This window comes from Octopus bimaculoides, chromosome 14, assembly GCF_001194135.2.
Source record: "Octopus bimaculoides isolate UCB-OBI-ISO-001 chromosome 14, ASM119413v2, whole genome shotgun sequence".
Classification (NCBI taxonomy): Eukaryota; Metazoa; Mollusca; class Cephalopoda; order Octopoda; family Octopodidae; genus Octopus; species Octopus bimaculoides.
The window spans coordinates 29,000,096-29,009,956 of NC_068994.1; the positions used below are offsets into that span (position 1 = coordinate 29,000,096).

General features: G+C 35.5%; 1 long non-coding RNA gene across 1 annotated transcript in view; it reads left to right on the forward strand.

Moving 5' to 3' along the window:
* LOC128249380 (uncharacterized) overlaps positions 1-9,861 on the forward strand; it is a 15,499-nt gene that overhangs the window by 2,079 nt on the left and 3,559 nt on the right. The window lies entirely within an intron of this gene.

The window sequence follows — 9,861 nt, forward strand, 5'->3', positions numbered from 1 at the left end:
CTTTCTTTGTCTCTCATTCACTCACTTGCTCTCTCTCCTCCTTCCCCTTCTCATGTTTCACACGGTTACCTCCACTTAAGTGTTTAATTTTTGTTTTCCACTCTCTCTCACTCTTTGTCTCCCTCTTTTCACAAATTCCCCCCTCCTTCAATTCTTTCTCTTTCATTTTCCTATCACTAATCCATCAACATCTGTTTATCTCTTTGATTTCGTACTAAACCATGTCATCCTTCCTCGGATAGACAAGAATTTTATTAGACTGTTTACCATAATTTGTTACACAATCGTCTAAGACTTGACATCTATTTTCTATTATTAACTTACACTTGTATTCCTCCGCCTTCTCCCTTCCCCTGACACACACTCATACACACTCTCTATCTTTCATTCTATCTCTGTTTCTCTCCTACTCTATTTCTCTCTCTCTTTACATTCATTTCTCTGTGTATCGCTTTCTATGCACATATTTACTCCCCTTCTCAACATGACTTCACTCATCACCCCTATTTATTTCTCTGTCTGTTCCACCCTCTCCTCTATCACGTGCCTTCATCTTTGATTCTCCATGTATTCCCCTCTTTTTTTTTATTCCTCTCATCCCTTTTTCCACTACATTACATAAATTCGTTCCACGCACACGTTTGCCAACACAGTAATCTTAATACATAGATTTATTGACAGATCATATATATATATATCTATATATATATACATATACATATTTCACACAACAGTATATATATATATATACATATATATTTATATTTGTGTATATTTGTTTATATTGAATTATGTATGCATGTGTATGTGTGTGCATGCAAATCCATTTGTATTTACCTGCTTCTATGTGTATGAATGTGAATCTATCTATCTATCTATCTATCTAGATAAATAGATAGATAGATAGATAGATAGATAGCCAGCTGGAGGAGATGTTTCCCTGGGGCTACAAGCTACAGTAGCATCAACCCTTAAGGGTTAGTCACATTTAGGTGGCAAATATACTTCACGATATATATATTCAGTAGCTCACTTTTTCGATTAGGGTCAAGTTCTACATTCAAAATTATGTAACAAAACAAAGTATCTGACTTAACACACACACACACACACACATATATATATATATCCAATCTGACTATAAGAAATTTTTATATATACACTGCTGGTCACAATGCACTTCTAATTTTCCCTAGATTGTTTTTTCCGTACAAAAGGCAACCATGCCTCCTCCCGCAAGGCGCTTGAAATTGTATTTTATGTAATGAACACATGCTGGAATTTCAATATTTATGTGTAACAATATTTTAAAATATAAAAAAGATATATTTCAAACTGAAATCCCCATTGAAAAAAAAAAAAAAAAAAAAAAAAAAAAAAAAGAAAATGTGTCACCATATTCGCGATTACTTTTATTCCATGTTCAAGCGTATATGGTAACAAATAGCATTGATATTTCGAAAATTATTTTCCATGCCCAATTTTTGAAATGTAAATGCACACAAATGTGCAGGTTTTATCGCGTAAACCACAGGTGTCTATTTTTATCCTTTCCAGAGCGGAAAGGGTAAATAAAAAGTGAAACCAAAGCATCTGTACTCCAAACTTTGGTTACCATGTAAAGCATCCAATTCTAATTATTATTATATATCAATTCATAGCTAGGATGCTTAAAAGGAATACTAAAAGTATTTAACTGGTACTATACTTTAGCGACCCTAATCCGAAGTGTTATTAAACGGGCATTTGTTCTACGTTCTAACGATTCTGCTAATTCACCGTCTTCTGTAAAATAACGGTTTCTTATTCATGCATGAATTCAGGAAAGAAAAATGCGAAGTTGTTACTTTAAAGCTTTCTCAAAAACATTAATAACGAAATCGATGAAAAGCAGTTCCAACTGAGAACTTACAAACGAGTTACAATTGTTCAATCGGTATTTAACTGCCACACTAAGGCAGACGGCGTAGAACCGCGTGTACGCTTCATATTATTTAACAGGACACACGCACATGCGCGCGCACACACATCTTATATAATAAAATGCCACAGATACAGTGTTAGACATTAAGCTGTTGCAAAACCAAGTCTGTAATTTAGGTTTGATTCTCTCTCGTTGCTATTTTGACTTAATCTGACAATGACGGAAATGTTAAAACGTCAAAAATCCCATTCTCCACTGTTCCAGGTTAATTGGAGTTGGATATGTCTAAATACGAAGTGTCAAGAAATTGAACCTATCGCATTAACGTGGGATTAACATAATTATACTTCAAATTTGTGACAAAGGTGCAAATTTGATGTAATTTATAAAGTAAAATGGGAAATCCAAAATTGACAATAGCTTCTGTTGACAATAATTAGAGGGGGGGGGGAAGAAATTGTACAGACAACCGTACTAGCTGAGTAGTAAGAAGTTTATTTCCCACTCACAAGGTTCCAGGTTCAGTCCCACTCATGGCACCTTGGGCAAGTGTCTTCTACTATAGCCTTGGGCTGACCAAAGCCTTGTAAGTGAACTTGGTAAAGGGAAACTGAAAGAAGCCTATTGTGTGTGTGTGTGTATGTATGTATGTCTGTATATATAGGTATGGTGATACAAACAGGAAAAGTAGCACTCCAAATATGAGTATATGTATATTCTTATTAATATTTAGCAGAAGCAACTCAAGGGCCAAGAGTTTTTTTTTTTTGTGTTGCCAACACATGAAACTTTTGCCCCTTAACTCTGGTGCTTTTGCTAAATATCAATATCAATATTTATATATAAATATATATGTGTGCGTGTGTGTGTGTGTAATTCACCCATGGCAGTGGGTGAATATATTAAAGATCAACTTTTAGTTACTTATGAGCACTTATAGGCTTCATCACTAATCCAGTTCTCAACCAAATTGAATGAGTGTGTGTGTGTTTTAGCAGTGATACTCTGGTCCTAAGCTACATTTTGAGATCAGAAAATTGAAATCTGGTTCATTAAAAAAGAAGTTAGGTTAAAATATGTGAGGTCAAAATGGGAGAGTAAGGCGAAAAATTGACTTTGAATCAAAATATATCTTATTCTAAAAGAAAAATTTAGGCGCAGGAGTGGCTGTGTGGTAAGTAGCTTGCTTACCAACCACATGGTTCCGGGTTCAGTCCTACTGCGTGGCACCTTGGGCAGGTGTCTTCTACTATAGCCTCAGGCCGACCAAAGCCTTGTGAGTGGATTTGGTAGACGGAAACTGAAAGAAGCCCGTCGTATATATGTATGTATATATATATGTATGTATGTGTGTCTGTGTTTGTCCCCCCACCATCGCTTGACAACCGATGCTGGTGTGTTTATGTCCCTGTAACTTAGCAGTTCGGTAAAAAGAGACCGATAGAATAAGTACTAGGCTTACAAAAGAATAAGTCCTGGGGTTGATTTGCTCGACTAAAGGTGGTGCTCCAGCATGGCTGCAGTCAAATGACTGAAACAAGTAAAGAGAGTAAAAGAGTAATTAATTGGGTTTAAAAGAGTGTGCCCATTGAGAAGAATCTTTTGGTGAAAACCTCATTAAAAAGTATGTGCTAGGAAAAAAGTTATGTGACTTTAAGTGACAAAAAAATAGTAACCCCCAAAATTGACATTGAATCAAAGTATCTCAGCGATGTTAAAGAAAATTATACAATAGTTGTATTCAAATGAAAGAGCTCTATGAAATGAACCTTATGGTGAAAACCTTGTCAAAAAAATATTAGCTATAAAAAGAGTGGTGTGGCTTTAAGTGACTAGGAAAAAAGGTAATCATTTTAACAAGTTAAAATATTTTTGTCATTTTAAGATATTTAGCATTATAAAAGATGGTATCTGATGTCAAGGGCCACTTAGCTTAATGGTAGAGAGCACTTAACCCAAGTTTGAGCAGTATGGGTTTGACTCTCTGTAGTGGCTTCCCGGCCACTTTTTTTCTGTTTTTTTTTTTAAGGATATTTGACTAATCTTCTAAGCTGTTTTCACAGCTATTCTGTGTTCAGGGCTTACTTCAAGCAAAATAGCTCTATGCAAGGAATCTCATGGTGAAAATTTTGTCAAAACATATTAGCTACAAAAAATGTTGCATGGTTTCAAGTGACAAAAAAAAAAAAAAAGGTTAATTATTTCAAAAAATCAAAATATTTGTGAAAAATAATATAATTTGAGCTGAAATGAAAAGCGTTTATTGAGATGAATATTTTGGAGAAAACTTCATCTAAGAATATTAAGCATAAAAATATTTCTTATTTATAGCAATTTCATATTAATTTTTATTATTCAGTTTATGTATTAAAATATGTACATATTAAAACATTAAATTAAATGTTTTATTTATTAAAGAAATTAATCTTATATTATAAAAGCGAAGCTGATCTCTGTCTGTCACAACATCTATTAGAGGGAGGGGAGAAGGGGAGGAAAAAGTTGTTGAGTGAGAATTACAATAAGTGAGTGAGAAAGGGTGTGTGTGTGATAGATAGATAGATAGATAGATAGACAGACAGATAGATAGACAGACATTTAGGTATTGTTATCACCATAATAACTAACAAGTTTTGATTAGAAATTCAGTCATTTTCAGTGCAAGTCTGTCAATACAATGCAACACAGACTTAGGATCTTTCTGATTTGGCGGACACCATTTTTTATTTAGTTTTTATTTACCGAAACACATTAAAACTTTGTATACTTGTATATTTTGTCTTATAGAACAGAGAAAAAACTTTACAATCAAAGTTATTTCATGTTAAAAATTGTCGTATTTCGATAATTTCAACCAATCACTGACGTCTATTCAGTTGAATACAGTTACTGCTGTTCTTTGTCAACAATAATTTGTGGCGGTGTATATATCGTTAGTCCCTGGTAATCCTTTTGAATTAAGCACCAGTTATGCACTGGGATTAATATAATTGACTTACTCTTTCCCTCAAAAACCAGGCCTTGTGCCTATAATAGAAAGGTTTATTAGCTACTGCCAATATGTTTGAATTACACTATTCTACTTGTTTCAGTTGATTGGATAATAGCTAATAAGGGAATCAAACCAACAAAATAGTTGAAAGAAAGGGCTTCCAAACAGTTGCTTCATTTCCGAGAAATAGCAGCCAAATCTTCCTCAAATCAAACTCTACCATCATTTAGAAAATGTGCTACTGAGTACATAGTACATAGAAAATTACCGAAAAATTGTTGAACAGATTTTCACCAAATTTGGCAAAAATACTCATTGGGTGAATGGTTTGAAACGAGATTATCTAAAATCCTAACCCTAACTCTAAAACCCTATCCCTAACCCTAACCCTAACTCTAAAACCCGAATCCTTACACTAAAACTCTAAAGCTAAAACCACTACAAACGCACGAACTATGTCATAAATAACAGTACCGCCGATAGTTGTTGTTGACAAACAACAGCAGTAATTTTATTCAAGAGAAAATATCCCATTACACCGCCAAAACGTGTTGTTGACAAACCACAGCAGTAATTGTTTTCACCTCAATAGACGTCAGTGATTGGTTGAAATTTACCGAAATACGACAACTTTTAACATGAAATAACTTGGAATATAGAAACTTTTCTTAACAAGGCTAAGAGAAAAAGATGTTTTATATGACACATTCTACCAGTATCCCAAGTTTGAAAGTGTTTCGTTAGAAAACAAATGGTGTCCACCAAATCAGAAAGATCCTGATTTCGGAATTTTCTGGGGCAACAGAACCTCAGATAAAAGCTAATACTTCTTTCGGATGTAACATGGATAAAGAATTAACGCTTAACGGTATCTGAAACCTAAAAAGCTGTCCGAACTACATCAAGATTATCAGATCATAGTTCATATTCCACTCCGATTATTGCAATTTTGGTTAATTACATTAAAGTTAAAATAAGATGAATTTTTCTTACGTCGCAAAATAAATAACTGTTGATTGTTGCTGATGAAAATTCTCGTTTCCCATTTGCTTACCCTTACAACAGCATTCCTATTTTTACCATATTTTTCTCTCTCTTCGGTTTATCTTGATACGACAAAGTAACTATAAATGTGTCGGGTGTGTTTCAAAAGGCTGGCATGACGTTTTCATCTATAAGTTTTATTGTCACAAAGAGTTTACATTAAAGATGTTCACTTTTAAAATATATTTTGCCTAATGTTTATGTCATCAACCATTCACCCGTCATGAGAGGAAGGGAGGGGGAAGAGGGATACGAGAGAGGAGGAGAAGTGACATGAGTGTGTATGTATAAATATGTCAGTCAATGTTGTCTGGCTGCCTACCTAGCAGCTTGTCTTGATATTGTCTGCTTGCCAGTCAGCCTTGTTGTGTGACTCGCCCTTCTGTCAGATTAAGTAGTCCTAAAGCATCGCTTTATAAAAGTGCTCTTGGCTTCTTCATACAACAAAGGTCGCAGGAAAAGAGGAAGGGCGGCGGTGTTGAATGCATCCAGTCACACCCATGTCTCTACTGGCTTCCTGACCACATGGACCTGTGGGCAGTCAGAAGCTGGCGTTAAGTGGATATCTGGGGTTTTTTGTTCGTTTTTCTTTTCTTTTAATGTTTCCGGTGACCCAGATCATAGATGCTAAAATACGGTACGATAAAACGGATGAGGGATGAAGCTGAGTGTAAAATGTAGTGTCCTCAGGATATAAAACTCGGCAGTGTCGATTTTTCGTGCGCATGTCGTGTACGTGTCTACACATATGCTTTTTTTTTTCATGTATATAACGTATTGTAGTATAAATAAGCTTATAAAAATGACGTACACTCTCAAGATAATTAACTCAAAACTAACTTTTTATATGGTTTAATAAAAAATGAAAGTTATTTTGGGGGTTACCTTTATACTGAGTCCTTGAAGTTCGTCATCTTATACCACTGATACCACTTTATCTTTTCTCAGACAAAAGGAGAGAGAGCCCGGACCGTTAAATTCTTCATTCATAGCAATACTTAAATCTTTCAAACTCTCTTAATTGTTACCATAATACTGGTTTCCAGCGATTTGGTGATACTTATTTAATTGACTGGTACTTATGAAAGATAATGTCGACCTCGTCGGAATTTGAAGGCAAAACGTTAAATCAGAAGAAATATCGCTAACCATTTTTTTTCCGGCGTGGTAACGATTCTTGTTTCGTTATTGCCCACAAGGGGCTAAACATAGAGGGGACACATAAGGATAGACAAAGGAATTGATTACATCGACCTCAGTGCGTAATTGCTACTTAATTTTTCGACCCCGAAAGGATGAAAGGCAAAGTCGACCTCGGCAGAATTTGAACTCAGAACGTAACGGCAGAGGAAATACCGCTAAGCATTTCGCCCGGTGCGCTAACGATTCTGCCAGCTCGCCTTTATTGTTGCCATAATATTAGTATAATCTTACGATCAAACGAAAGAAAAAAATAAGCGCAGTCAACAGGTAAAGTGCACAGGACAAGACACAAGTATAAAAAATACCTGTTCCCTCGTCAGCTGTTGACAGATGACGGTAATATTTCAGATAATGTACCGAAGTAACCTTGATCTTCAATCAAAAGCTGATGAGGGAAGAATGATCTCTATGCTTATGCCTTGTCCTATTGTCTTTTATCTTTTGTCTTTTATTTGTTTCAGTCATTAGACAGCGGCCATGCTGGGGCACTCACTGCTTTGCAGAATTTTAGTCCAATGAATTGGCTCTAGTACTTATTTTTTTAAAGCCTGATACTTATTCTATCGGTTCCTTTTGCCGAACCGCAAAATCACAGGGTCGTAAATACACCAACACTGGTTGTCAAGCGGTGGTGGGTGACAAACACACACTTACGCACACACACACTTACGCACACACACGCACACACACACACACAAGAATGAAAATTACGGGCACAGGATCCTAAAATATTCTTCAGTATTGAACCTGGAGAAGTACAGAACAAGCAGTAATTTATCTTGGAAAAGAACAGAACATGAACGAAAAAAAATTAAAATATTGCTGCTGAAGTTAGAATTTAAAAACGAAAATGGTAATAAATGTTCTTTTATATTTTTTAAATTTTTACTTCAAAGTTTAAATTTAAATAGTCAAGAAGCTATTCATTTTCAATTCTACTGAAAAGATTAATTACCTGCAAGTTTACACTATTTGATGAATAATTTCAGAAATTTATTTAGCAAATTCTAACTCTTCAGCAACAATTCTTGAATTTTTTTTTCTGCTCTTCTTGTCTTGTATTTTCCGAGGGTTGTTCTATACTTTTACACGTTCAGTACTTCAGAATACGTTAGGATTCTGTACCCACATTTTTCATTCTAGTCCACTTTTTTTTTACCAGACTACACTTCTATTATTATGATTAATTATATTTACCTGTAAAGCAGTTGTTTACTGTCAACTTAATGTGACAGACCCATTAAAGGAATCATACTGCTGCTCTTTAGCCCTAGGAAGCTGGACCGCTTCCTGTTGGCCTTGACACATTTCCTGTGTCCTTATATTTGTGAAGGGGAGACAAGCCTCCCCACCCAGCCTAGTCTGCATTCAGGGACATGTTTCTGAGTCATTGCTCGTCATCAGCCTGAAGTAGCCGACCAGCTGGTTGAAAAAGCATGTCTAGCCTTCACAAATATATATATTTTCAGTGAAAACACATTCACTGGTTACAAATAATTGAAAAAGTGACCTTATTACAAATATTTTTAAAATACAGATTTTGTTCAAACTTAGGAATTTTGGTGGCACCTAAAATTAACAAAGGAGGAATAACAGCATATTTGTTTTATAACTAGGTCAATGCCTGTCGCTATCTGCCAGGTAACAACCTAGTCAAGATTAAATGGATCCTTCAGTAGAAGCCTACTACAAGGGTTGCATTGAGATACTCAACAACAACAACCCATTATTATAGAGAAAGTCTTCTTTTAAAGTTTGTGCTGTGTTGTCTATATGTTGAAAGACATACAGAAACACACACACACATACACACACAACCAACCAAAAAGATAACTATATATATTATATATATATATGCATATAGTTATTTTTTTAAAAGTTTGTGTTGCGTTGTGTTGACAAACTTGTACTTAAAATTTCCATATCCTTAATCAAAACTATCATTCACACACACACACATCATACTCTCTCTCCCTCTCTCTTTCTCTCCACAACAACTTTTTTCTCCTTGAGATGAAATGAATCCTTCAGTAAAAGCCTACTACAATGATCATATTGACATGCTCAACAACAACCTGTTTCTTTTTCGTGAAACAAATTTTAATTCTATCTTTTACTCCTCTCTCTCACACACTCTCTCTCTCGCTGAACAACAACAACCTGTTGTTATAGTGAAAGTATTTTTTAGAGTTTGTGTTGTGCTATTATTTCACTCTTTTACTTGTTTCAGTCATTTTAAAGTCTGTGTTGTGTTGTCTATATGTTGAAAGACACACATCAAAACACACACAAACAACCGAAAAGATAACTATATATATTTGTTGTTGGCACTCCGTCGCTTACGACGTCGAGAGTTACAGTTGATCCGATCAACTGAACAGCCTGCTCGTGAAATTAACGTGCAAGTAGCTGAGCACTCCACAGACACGTGTACCCATAACATAGTTCTCGGGGATATTCAGTGTGACACAGTGTGACAAGGCTGATCCTTTGAATTACAGGCACAACAGAAACAGAAAGTAAGAGTAAGAGAAAGTTGTGGTGGAAAAGTACAGCAGGGTTCGCCACCATCCCCTGCTGGAGCCTCGTGGAGCTTTAGGTGTTTTCGCTCAATAAACACTCACAACGCCTAGTCTGGGAATCGAAACCGCGATCCTATGACCGCCAGTCCGCTGCACTTGCGCCTCCACTAACTATA